We start from the raw sequence: 13594 nt of genomic DNA on the forward strand, positions 1-13594 counted from the left end.
GGACTCAGATGAGGGAGAAGCTGGAAAAATGGAGGTGTTCAAATGAGGGAAAGGTGAGCATGAGAGGGGTATGGGAGACTGAGACGAGAGTGAACTGAGGGTGATGCAGGTGAGTAATTTTGGAATACTGTAGGCATTTTAGGCATTATGAGGGCCCTCCTTGAAATACAGTGGGTATTAAAGAGCTCCTGACACAAGGTGGCCCTCATTGGCATATTGTGGTAGACCTAGACATCACGGTGGCTGTACCTGGCAAAACTCCAAGCTGACGGGTGGACTAACACTGGGGTAAGGAGTCACCGTGCACGCCTCAGTGGAATCCTCACACAGGTACAGCAATAAACTCACACTTGGACAAATGCACGCCTAGAGTAGTGTTAGAGAACGCAAGTAGAACGAGACAAGGCATAGACACATACCTGCCAACTCACGCAGTGCTACCCTGTGACCAGGGCACAAGTCCTCAATAAAGAAGTGGGGGGACTGACAATATGCAAATGACTGACGTCAAGTGCTGAACGTGTCCCGGTGTCTGAAAATTACATGTTCAGCTTATTTTTGTGGGGCCCAGTTCTTGGCAGGGGGACGGCGTCCACCCTGTGAAAAGAGTGGGGGGACGCCGCCCACCCACGTGGACACCCGACTCGAGCCCTGCCTGCGACACACAATATCAGTTCCCATCAAACGGTCACCTGGCGAGAAGCCGATACCACAGGGTGACAGGAAAAAACTGCTGAAAACCACTGTAAATAGTTGATGACCAGGTTCTCGTTCGATGCTTTGAACTGCCAATGTCCATTAAGGGGTGTGAAAACACCCCAGGACATCGGCACCAGCCGTAGCAGGCTTTTTTGTTTTTGTTTTCGGAGGAGGGAGCTTGGGGGCATGGGTGGGGGAAAAAGTGCCTTTCAGATATTTCTCAGCACAAGAACCTGCCCCCTCCAAGGCCCCGCCCCCTGCCCACACGGTGAGATTTTTGTTCAAGTTGGCAGGTATGTATTCATGCAGTATATTAATTCATTTTTTCTGTTTGACTAATGGCATCTTAGTACCCAGGGAGTCAGATTAAAACAGTATATTTGAGAGACAGGTAAATTAAGTGGAGAACAGGTTTTAGCATATTTTTGAAATGCAAATGTTTTTCTATTTTACCGATTTGAAGGAGAAGTAAATTCCATTTATGTGCAGCAAGGCGGAATAAAAACATACCTCGGGCTTGACAAGTTTGATTTAAGACACTATCATTTGATATTTCGCGATGGATCCTAGATTGGTGGAAGGAGTGGCTCACTTTATATCTCACAAATTTTGTTTCGATTCAATAATAGTCACCACGCAATACACAGTGCTTTAAAATACTTCTTTCTGCTATCAATAAAATGGACATACAGTCAGATAGACGTGTGTACTTCTTATATTTGGAAAGTATGCACTATTTGAATACTCAATTGCTATTTGATATTTTTTATATCCATCTCTGTGAGTCCAAAATAAAGTGCTAAATCATAAGCGGCAAGGGGGCCATCGGATCTAATGCAAGTAAAGTGCCTTGGGCCCTCCTGCACCCTAGTTGGGTAGTAAAAGACGGCCATAATAGGGGTGCAGTGGGGCCCTCACAACCTTGGACCCCAGTGCCACTGACCTCCTGCACTAATGCTTGAGTTGTAGCGAAGAACCTACCTACAATTGCATTCCAAGTAGCGATTTGATGGTCGAAAACAATACTCACGGGCATATTAGCAAGGGCAGTATCGCCACTTTAGCAGCACTTTATGCCGCTAAAGCAGTGATATTTTTATCGCCCTATCAGCAAGCTGTCGCTAACAGCTGTTAGCGACAGCTTTATGGCGAAACCGACCGTTTTGGGTGCCGCTTTGCACGTCAGTGATATTTATCGCTAATGACATGCAAAGGAGGCGTTCCCAACTTGAAAGCGACTGAAAACAGTCGCTAACGCACCTTCCGCCTATGACCAAGGCCGGCGAATCGATAAAAAAATGCATGCTAACCGCGTTTATCACTCGATTTTAACACCTGCTACAATCCTGACTTAGCCATAGTTTTCAATGGGAGTTGGATTCTATGGCTGAATCCTCACCTGGCTATTAGCGACATTTTCCTTAGCGATGGGAATTCACTGCTGGAATTCCCAAATTATTGCTTTAGAATCACCACTATCTCTGGTTTATTATCGCCTAGGAGATAAACGTTGATAATAACGCGTTATCTCCACGATGTAAACCAGCGATAGCCGGCGATAAAACATACAGCGCTAAGCGAGCTTTGCGGTAATCATCGCAAGTCCTTGCTAATATGGCCCTCATTTCGAAATAGCAACTTTCAGTGACCCTCAGGGTTCTGGGAATGCACACTAGTGTCACAGGTGCCAGTCAGGGTCCACTATTTCTGGGCAGAACACGGAGTGCCAGAATTCAGACTTTTGATTGGCTGATAAGGCCACCATCTTAGATGGATTTAGAGTTAGAACGTTGTGAATGGGGGAGGAACTTACGGGGTCTAGGCGAGATGATGGGCCTTGAACCTCTGGCATGAGTAAAGTCATCCCTGCCATGTGGTGCCTGAGGGCTGTCAACAGGTCGTTGGGCTGAAACTAGAGGTGTACGGGGGTGCTGCGCTGTGGCTGCCACAAACACTCGGCAAGGAGGTTTGTGGCTTTTGTAGCTGATGCAAATTTCTCCCACACGCCTAATCTCGAGATTGAAAAATTATGCTGGCACACTGCCTGGACAACTGGTGCAGCACCACCCGAGCGTCACAGGTCGTTGTCACATTTTAGGTTCTCATCGCCAGTGTCATGTTTTAGGTTCAATCCTTGGGGCGGTGACCGGTAGAGCGCTCTGATCAAAGGGCAGAGTCAGGCAGAAGGCTGGTCACTTATCTTAACTCAATTGCCTATCTGTTACAACTAGCCACCTCCTATAGAGCAACTTACTCTCCACACATCCTCTTCCTTCGTCTTTTTCCTCTAGAGAGACCCAGTACTCTGAGTCCTGTCTCCTCAGGGAATCTCCTTGTATTCAGTTCCTGTCAGAGTCAACTAGACCGCTGACCGACTTATTCAGTCATGTCCTTTCACAGAAGACATTACAGCTGGGGGCAAATGTGGACTGTTAGCAAGGAGAGAATGAGTGGGGGACAGAAATGTGCCAATAGGAGAGCTGAAGTGGCTGGAAATGGACATGAACAGAGTCCAATGTAATAGTCTCTCAAGAGAGCAAAGTATGAAGTTAAACAAATGGTTAATCCTCCACTGGAGCAAGGCTGTGTCAGAGGTCAAAGCCGCCCACCTGTATAGAGCTTGTGTTGTCAAGTTGGCCTGTGTCCTGCACCTGCTGGCCAGAGTGATGAGGCAGAAAGACAAGATTTGGATGGACTGGTCAAGATAAACCGCCCCAAACTCCACGAGGATGAGGTCCAAACTGGCAACAGGCTCATTGTGCTACCAGGAAAAAAGGCTTTGGGATTAACCCTGATGCCACGCATGATGGTGGAACAGAAGAGGCACTGGCTGCTGGGTTTGCAAGATTGTTAACCTCAAAGCAACTGTGTTGTGGAAGGAGCACACTATATCACACTGTGCACGTTTTTTAATGACTAACAGCCAGATTCATCAAGTGAAATGCACTTGCAAAAGGGCCAGATTCTGGGAATCTGACCCTTTGCGAGTGCAATTTTTGCATTTGGGATTCATCATCCCAAATGCAAAAATCGCTAATAAGGAATTCCCAAATTTGCGAGGATTAGCATTTAAGGAATCTCTATTAGAGATTCCTTAAATGCTATTCATGAAACATTTATAAATTGAGAATTTGCAATTTAGGACCGCTATTTACCACGAAGTCAAACCTCGTGGTAAATAGCGAAAACTTGGAAAAATGCATTTAAATGCATTTTTCTAAGTTGCAATGTTACACAAACACATGTCCTTTGGACATGTGTGTGCACAACATCAGTGTAAATTCACATTTCAGGGGTGCAACCCCTGCACCCTTGAAATCGCAATTTAAAAATGTGAATCGCTAATAGCGATTCGCACATTGATATGTCTTGCCATTCATTCCTATGGGCCTTTAGGCCCATAGGAATGAATGGGGAGTAATTCCTTATTTGCGATTAGCAATTAGCTAATCACAAATAAGGAAGCTGTAGGAATCGCAAAATAAATTGTGATTTGTACATGAATCCCGTTTTGCGAGTCTGTAATAGCGATTCCTTAATAATCGCTATTTCTGACTCGCAAAACGGGCCTTTGATGAATCTAGCTGTATATGTATATTTATTTCTCTGACTGCATTTACTACAGAGAAAACCAAGGCTTCCCGTCATCTCTGTAGAAATATAAATGGTCATATACGGCTCTGAAGTGCCTCGAGAGTCTCATGGTAGGAGCAGGGCCGGACTGGGAACCACAACCGGCCCTGGCAAAGTGCTCGGCTGCCCCCCCATCCCCCCCCTTGGAGATGCCCCTGAGCTCTTTGCTGGGGCTGGTTTTTGGACGATTTTGGTACAGGGCCGATTTTGCAGCTATGCTGCATAAACGACCCTGTAACAAAAAAACAGCCCCCAGAGGCCAAAAACAGGCCCCCACCCGTGCGGCCCACCAGGGGATTGCCCGGTGCCCGCTATGGCCAGTCCGGCCCTGGGTTGAAGCTGCATGTACCTGCGTCATGACCCTTTTCTCTAAGTGTAACTGCGGGACCAGGAATGGGAAGCAAACGGGTTTTTGTTGCAGTGGTTTTTATTCTGGCAAGTAAGTCATCTGTACATTTTTTTCTTATACTGCTTTTTCTCGGGGACCGGCTCCTCTCCTGGCGGGTCTTTCTGATCACTCCCTCCTCCTTCCTCCTGACGGGACTCCTCCTCCTGCTGCTGGGCTCCGGAGGCTCCGTATTGCTCACCCTCGCCGGCCACCGAGAAGGGAAACAGAAGAGAGGAACCGTAAGTATTCAGGATCGGACACGGGATTTGGAGAGGGAGGGGTGTGGGGGAAAAGTGAAGGTACCACACAGTGCGCGACTAGGGAGAAAGGTGATCTGTGCAATTAAAGTGTACCGCTATTCGGAGGGCGTGTTACCACTAGGCTTTTAAACTACAGCTATGTTAGGCGTCTTCCCCTCTTTCTCCACCACCCCAGGACCCGTTCACGTACCTCGGCTAGCCGTACACCTCCTGGCGCACGGCTGGGCGGCTCGCGGTGTTGGCCTCCCGGCTTCACAGCTCCCGTCTCTCCTTTCTCCGTTCTCCCTGCCGCTGTCTCTTGATCCGATGAGTCGGATTCCGGCTCGCTCCTTCCAGGCTCTTTCTCCTCCGCAAGGTCTTCTTCACTTAACCAGCTCGACCCGCCTCTCCACTCCGTCTCGTCGAACCCACTCGCTCCGCCGTCCCAATCCGCTCTGCTTAACCAACTCGCTCCGCCACTCCGCTCCGACTCGCTGCTTCCCGCCACTCCGCTCTCCTGCACTCTGTCCGCTCCTCCGGTGAAAAGACACACCTGGGGACTGCTGTTGCTGCCTTTTACATTCTCACCAGGCTCCGCCTCTTCAATCAAGTCTGCAGTCCACTTAAAGGGCCCCCATCCATCTTCCTCCTCCTCATCGCAGCTATACTTTTCAGCAGGCGACCATCCCGAGGCTTGAGGAGGCTGTGGAGACAAGAGGGGGGGGTCGCACATCGTTAAAGGAGGCCCCTCTGTAGGGCGAGACCCCGTGCCCGTGTTACACACCACCCCCCCTGAACACTTCCGCTCTGGAAGTGGATTCCTGGACAAATAGTCAGCCCCAGTATTGTCGATCCCCCTTTTGTGGTGTACTCGGAAGACATAAGGCTGAAGTGCGAGGAACCACCTCATGACCCTCGCATTATTCGACTTATTGCGAACCATCCAGAGCAGGGGAGCATGGTCAGTGTACAACTCGAACTGGCGATCCTCCAGGTAATATGACAATTTTTCCACGGCCCATCTGATGGCCAAGCATTCCTTCTCAACAGTAGGATATTTGAGTTCTCGGGGAAACAACTTCCTGCTGATGAACAGGACCGGATGGTCGCAACGTCCGTACCCTCCTGTGACAGCACTGCCCCGATACCGTAGTCCGAAGCATCCGTATGGAGAGAAAAGGGCCGTGAGAAGTCTGGGGAGGTGAGTACCGGCGTGGAGGTGATCACTCTTTTCAGGGAGACAAACGCTTCTGACATGACTGGGGTGGGCGTTCTCAGGTCGCTCTGTTTCACTTTAGTTTGCAGAGCATCTGTGAGAGGGGCTGCCAACTCTGCGAATCCTGGGATAAAACGCCTGTAATAGCCTATGAGGCCCAAAAACGCCCTTAATTCTTTTTTTGTTCTTGGAAAGGGGGTCTCAGCTATGGCTCTGACTTTTTCTATTTGTGGCTCGATCATGCCATGACCGAGTACGTATCCCAAGTATTTGACTTTGTGAAACCCTATCTTGGATTTCTTGGAGTTAATTTTCAAACCGGCCTGGGTAAGGGTTTCGAACAACCTATGCAGGTGGTTCAGGTGGGTGCTCCAGTCCGGGCTGAAGACGACAATATCGTCCAGATACGCGGACGTGAAGGTTGATATGTTCTTCAGTACATTGTTCATCAGTCTTTGAAAGGTGGCGGGGGCCCCATGTAGGCCAAAGGGTAGGACCGTGAATTCGTATCTCCCGTTTTCCGTAGTGAACGCAGTCTTATGCCGGTCCTCTTCTTTTAAGGGGACCTGCCAGTATCCTTTTGTAAGGTCAATCGTGCTGATGTATTTTGCTTCTCCTAACTTTTCAATGAGTTCGTCTATGCGTGGAATAGGGTAGGCGTCGAAAGTGGAGATGTCATTTAGGGCGCGAAAGTCCATGCAAAACCTTTTTGTTCCATCTGGTTTCGGTATCAGCACGATGGGACTTGACCACTCGCTGTGGGAAGGTCGTATCACCCCGAGTTTCAACATTTCCTCAACTTCTTGCTGTATGCCCTTCCTCCTGGCCTCAGGGATCCGATAGGGTTTGATTTTTACTATTCTTCCAGGGATGGTGTTGATACAATGTTCGGCCAGGCGGGTTTTTCCTGGGATGTCTGAGAAGACTGGTGCATGCCTTTGTAGAGTATGTTCCAACTCCTTTCTCTCCGTCTCGGTCAAGTCCTCGTTAATCACTAGTCTCTTCAGGGTGCTGGAGGGATTAGGGACATCGGGCTTTGTCAGATGAACCTCCGCCGGGGGTTTACCTAGCCATTTTTTTAGAATGTTTATGTGATACACCTGTGTGGATCTTGCACGTATTCGCAGTTTATAGCTGGTTTTACCAATCGTTTCGACGACTTGGTAGGGTCCGCTCCATTCAGCTTTAAACTTTTGAGTCGAGGAGGGCAAGAGGACCAGGGCCCAGTCACCTACCGAGAGTCTTCTCCATCTCTTGCCTTGGTCGTATATCGTTTTTTGTTTGATTTGGCTTCTTTCTAAGTTGACGAACGCCAAGTCCCGTAACTTCCCCAACTTTGACCTAAGATTTCGGGCATACTCTAGGGTATTGACCACGTCGTCGTGGGATTCCTTCTCCCATGCTTCCTTGGTCATGTCCAACAGGGATCGGGGTTGACGTCCATAAAGAAGCTCGAAAGATGAGAAGCCCAAGCTACTTTGTTTTTGTCCCCTAATGACATACAGTGCCAGGGGGAGTATTTGGTCCCATTCAGCCCCATTCACCTCTAACATCTTACGTAGGGTGGTTTTCAAAGTGCGGTTATACCGCTCCACTAGACCATCCGTTTGGGGGTGGTATACGGCTGTTCTAATCTGGTGTATGTGTAGGAGGGTGCACACTTCCCGCATGAGGCGCGAAACAAAGGGGGTACCTTGATCGGTCAAGATCTCTTTTGGGAATCCCACTCGGGAAAACAATTCTAACATCTTGTCTGCTACGTTCTTTGTTGTAGTCGTAGTCATCGGGAAGGCTTCGGGAAACCGTGTGGAGTAATCTACAAGGACTAGAACATATTGGTAACCTTTCTTAGTCTTGGGGAGAGGCCCTATAATGTCCATCCCTACTCTCTCAAAAGGGACTCCTATTATCGGAAGGGGTTGTAACGGAACAGCAGGTGGACGGGTCATATTTCGTTTCTGGCAAATGTCGCATTCCTGACAGTATACCATAGCATCCTTGTATATTCCAGGCCAGTAAAAACATTTTAGCAAGTTCTGCGTCGTTTTTTCAGCCCCTGTATGTCCCGCCACTAAATGCGAATGCGAATAGAACAACACTTGTTCCCGAAAGGCCAAAGGGACTAGCAATTGTTCGGGGTCGTCTGCCTTTCCCTGTCTATATAGCAGGTCGTTTTTAATGAACAGGCGAGGATACCTGATAGGGCGCTGGTCTTGTGTTTGGTGGGCCCTCTCCCATGCATTAAATAAAGTGGCATCATTAGACTGGGCGAACTGGAAGCTACGATCTAACACCCAGCGTTCGGAAGACACGAAGGCTGGCGAGGAGGTCTGTTTCTGCGAGGGGCTTTCGGGCTCTGTATCGGGATTAAGACTCTGCTTGAACATATCTAGAAAGGCCGGGTTGTCCGTTCCGATTATAAGGTCTTCGGGCAGGGAAGACAGGACACCCACTTTGACTCTAAATGGGCGACCGAGTCGAGGAACCAGGGGGATCACGGCTACTGGATATGTTTTCACATCCCCATGTACGCACCTAATATACACAGTTTCTCTGGGGACAATCTGATGGGGTCGTACGTGGTGGGCCTGGACCACAGACTGTCGACATCCAGAGTCGAGAAGGGCTTGTACTGGGTTGCCATTGATACCCATACTCACTCTGTATGCTTGGCCCATCTCGGCTGAGTATAACACAGTCCGGGGTAGATAGCCGACCTCCATGGGTTCCTCTTCCTGTTTTCGACGAGGACAATGTCTGGCAATGTGCCCCCAGGTTCCACACTCAAAACACTAGGGCCCGCTGTGCGGTAGAGGCTCCGGTTTCCACATCCTGGGCTTCCCTGTTTCCTGAACCTTTACAGGTTTCCTGTCCGTTTTGTATAAGTGCTTCTGTTTGTCTGGCTCCCCTAACAAGGGGGGTCTCTGGGGAGCCCTGGAAAAGGTATTGGCCATCTCGACGGCTTGCGCGGTGGTCAAGTTATGATGTTGCTTCAACCACCGTTGAGTAGCAAAGGGTAGAGCCTCAAGAAATTGCTCAAGATATATCCGGTCCATGATTTCTTCTTTCGTACTTTCAGTCGGTTTGAGCCATTTATCCGCGGCCATCTTTAGACGAACAAAGAGGGTCTTGGGGGTCTCTCCGGGAATGCCCCTCTCTTTGCGGAACCTCAGTCGATAGGCCTCTTTGTCTAACCCAAGATGGTCCAGAATTATTTTTTTGATGTCAGCGTATGTTGTGTCCCCTCGCGGGTTTGCCACTTGGTAGGCCGCCTGTGCCTCTCCCACCAACAATGGAGCCAAAAAGAACGGCCACTTGACTACAGGCCAGCCACATGCCCGAGTTGCCCTCTCGAAATTTAGAAGAAAGGTATCCGGATCCTCCCCGGGTTGGTATTTTTGTAGAGATACCCCTCCAATGGTGTGCGGTATCCCTCCCACGGCCGCTGGGGCGATAGCAACAGGAGGGTCCAGGGTGCGGGCTGCTACGGCAGCTTTGATAATCTCTCTATCCGCTTCGGCCGCTCGCAGCTGTTGTTCGGCTATCTTCTCTAGACGTTCTTGTCCGTGTACCAGGGCTTGCACCACTGCTTCCATCTTATCTATACAGACGGAGGGGTTGCCCGCATTCTCCACCACTGTAACTGCGCGACCAGGAATGGGAAGCAAACGGGTTTTTGTTGCAGTGGTTTTTATTCTGGCAAGTAAGTCATCTGTACATTTTTTTCTTATACTGCTTTTTCTCGGGGACCGGCTCCTCTCCTGGCGGGTCTTTCTGATCACTCCTTCCTCCTGACGGGGCTCCTCCTCCTGCTGCTGGTCTCCGGAGGCTCCGTATTGCTCACCCTCGCCGGCCACCGAGAAGGGAAACAGAAGAGAGGAACCGTAAGTATTCAGGATCGGACACGGGATTTGGAGAGGGAGGGGTGTGGGGGAAAAGTGAAGGTACCACACAGTGCGCGACTAGGGAGAAAGGTGATCTGTGCAATTAAAGTGTACCGCTATTCGGAGGGCGTGTTACCACTAGGCTTTTAAACTACAGCTATGTTAGGCGTCTTCCCCTCTTTCTCCGCCACCCCAGGACCCGTTCACGTACCTCGGCTAGCCGTACACCTCCTGGCGCACGGCTGGGTGGCTCGCGGTGTTGGCCTCCCGGCTTCACAGCTCCCGTCTCTCCTTTCTCCATTCTCCCTGCCGCTGTCTCTTGATCCGATGAGTCGGATTCCGGCTCGCTCCTTCCCGGCTCTTTCTCCTCCGCAAGGTCTTCTTCACTTAACCAGCTCGACCCGTCTCTCCACTCCGTCTCGTCGAACCCACTCGCTCCGCCGTCCCAATCCGCTCCGCTTAACCAACTCGCTCCGCCACTCCGCTCCGACTCGCTGCTTCCCGCCACTCCGCTCTCCTGCACTCTGTCCGCTCCTCCGGTGAAAAGACACACCTGGGGACTGCTGTTGCTGCCTTTTACATTCTCACCAGGCTCCGCCTCTTCAATCAAGTCTGCAGTCCACTTAAAGGGCCCCCATCCATCTTCCTCCTCCTCATCGCAGCTATACTTTTCAGCAGGCGACCATCCCGAGGCTTGAGGAGGCTGTGGAGACAAGAGGGGGGGGTCGCACATCGTTAAAGGGGGCCCCTCTGTAGGGCGAGACCCCGTGCCCGTGTTACACTAAGGTTTTCTCAATTGTACATTTAGCATATGTATTGTTTAAAGTAGTTCTCATTTAAACAGTGGCATTGAATGTCCAGTAAAGGATGTTTATGTTTCAATTTCACGTGACTGCTTTCTGTTCTTCAAATCCCCTATTTAAAGAGGTTTATCTAGAAAGAGCATCTCCGAATGCCCCATACCTGGTAAATCAACAAAGTGGAGTCACACCAAACTAACGCCAAGACTCAGATTTACTATGATTTTCAGTCCGGTTACTTTTGTACCTCATTGAAATCCATCTATGAGATTTCACTGCGTCACTTTTAGGACGCTGTTGCGTCAAAATCTTGCGCCTCCCTCACAGCAGGTGTAAGACTGACGCAGGCCCTTTCACATGGGGCTTGCCCCATGCGAAAGGACGCATTGCTGAAGTTGCGTCACTTTTGTTACAAACTCCAGCAATGCGTCACTTTTGCGCCTACAGATACGTCAGAAATACTGATGTATCTGTAACTCCTTGCGACATGATGCGTCATATTATAAATATGACGCATCAATCATGTCGCAAGGAGGGCGCAGTGAAAAGTGACGCATTGCTGTTTTCACGCAGCGATGCGTCACTTTTCATAAATGAGGCCCCTTGTACTTTGATGCAAAGCCGGATTTAGAAAGACTTACAAACTTGGGTTTGCGCCAAAATATTGTGCTTCTCTGCACTGGTACACTAAGACATATCTTTATTTTTCCTCTGTACTTCCTCTTTCCACATGTACTGCATTCTGCAGCACACACAGAAGGAGGAATATGCCTCTAAGGGTTGTTTTTGTGCAGGAAGGTGTTCCCTCTGCCTGTAACGCAGGCTCCATGGCACTAAGGTGCAAGAGTGTCTGTGTTGGCGCTAGGCAGCACACAGTGTGCCAGTGCAAGGAGAGAACAGAAATGCTCCATATATTTGTAAAAATACAAAGCAGTACCACAAGGTCCCCTTGCACGCGGTTTTGCGTTCATTATTAGCAAATGTGCCCCTAAGAGTTTGCCTATTGATTACCTCCTTGAGCAATTACCCACCTGTCTGCAGGATTTGGGTGGGACTCCGTGGCACAGCACTGAAGAGTTGAAAAGGTCTCACAAAACTAAGAAAATTCTCCTCGGGAAGGGTGGGAAGAACAGTTGTCCCTGAGAGTATGACATTTCTTTTTCTAAGGGCACAAGAACTACAAAAGGTGACGAAACCCTGGTTACACGAATACAGTTAAGAGTACAGCATGTGCTGACTCACAAAAGAAGAAAACCTCGCATTGTGCTTCCAAGAAGAAAGTGTTGGCCTTCAAGGGCAGCACAATTATTCAATTCTCTGATGTTTCTCGGTCCTTTCAACAGCACAGATGAACTCGAGCACACGTTTTATAAAACCCTGAAAGACTGCGGGGTTCACACTAGGTAAAGTCTATATTGTTCTCCAAATAGTCGCTGCCTTTGCTGTATTGGAAGAAATCAAGAAAGAGAGGAAAATAATTAAAAAAACAATGTTGAATTCCTTTGGGATTCAGTCGTTCGTTGATGGTTTTAAAAAGTCCAAGGTTGGGGGAGGTGAGGGCTTGCAGCTTAAGTCATGGTTTGACAGTGTGGTGGTTGTTTGTCTTTCTCTCGTTGTGCCTCTGTTTCCCTCACACTTTCTTTCCCACGACCCCCCTGCAGTCAATCTCAACACGCTAGGAGGTGGAAGGGCAAATGTACTACGACTTCAAGGGTAAAGGTTTTGGAACAATCAAATGCACCGAATGTTAAAATCCTTTTGTTGTGGTTGGTGTTTCCCATCTACTTGTCCCATATTCAGATGGTGAAGTTATTGTACCAGGGTCAGTAAAGTTCAATTCCAATGGAAGGTGGTCAAGGAAAAGTACATTTTTTCAGATTTGATTTACACTCGGGTCCTTGGGTTTACTATTCCTGCTTGGAAGGCCGTATTTCTTTGGGTTTATTGTCTAAGCCAGGGTATAGAATACGTTCTAACCATTCTTTGGAACAGGTTTCCTTTCCTAAACTCAAAACCTCACTTTGGTGGGATGATGTCAGACTGTACCCTGGATTTTAGGCTCGGCTGTGAATCCTTCCACAGTCCCTTGGGAACAAGGTCTAAGACAGACCTAGGCCTGTCGCTGCCCCGGGATCAGTGTTTGGGCCTGCTCACCTACAGGCTCTCGGCAGGTGGCTGATTCAGGTTTTTATTTTGTTAAAAGTTTTTATAAATTTAACAACAAGGAGGGACAAATTGAGGACAATATTTACCGGGGTCCAGTGTACGTGTCCTATAAACTGATAACCAAAGAATGTACAAAGTTCCCCAGAAGGTGATGATTAATGGAGTATCTCTCTCACTGAATGATGTGTATAGGAGTGTCAGGGAATACAGATAATCCCTTATCGGAACTTAGGATGCCTCACACAACTAAAAAGCTGGACGACTGTTGTCATCCTACCTGATGGTTGTTTTGTCTCATCATTGGCCTCCTGCTCCAGCGACAGGCTGGCGGTGCAATGCCTGACGGGTAGCACGGGGTGCTACACTTTAGTGGAGATCTTTTGTTCCTGGCCAATGGATGCGTGTGTGTGAGGGGCCTGGGGGGTGAAGTAGTGAGCATGAAGGAATGGTTAAAAAAGGTAAGTATAGTCCACTTCAAACTACTTTATTCAAGTGGCTAACTGCCTTATTAAAATAGTGAAGGGAGGGGTACCGAAGCTCAAAAGAAAGGTAGTTTGGCTTCGTTCAAC

This window comes from Lissotriton vulgaris, chromosome 1_1 (assembly GCF_964263255.1).
Source record: "Lissotriton vulgaris chromosome 1_1, aLisVul1.2, whole genome shotgun sequence".
NCBI lineage: Eukaryota > Metazoa > Chordata > Amphibia > Caudata > Salamandridae > Lissotriton > Lissotriton vulgaris.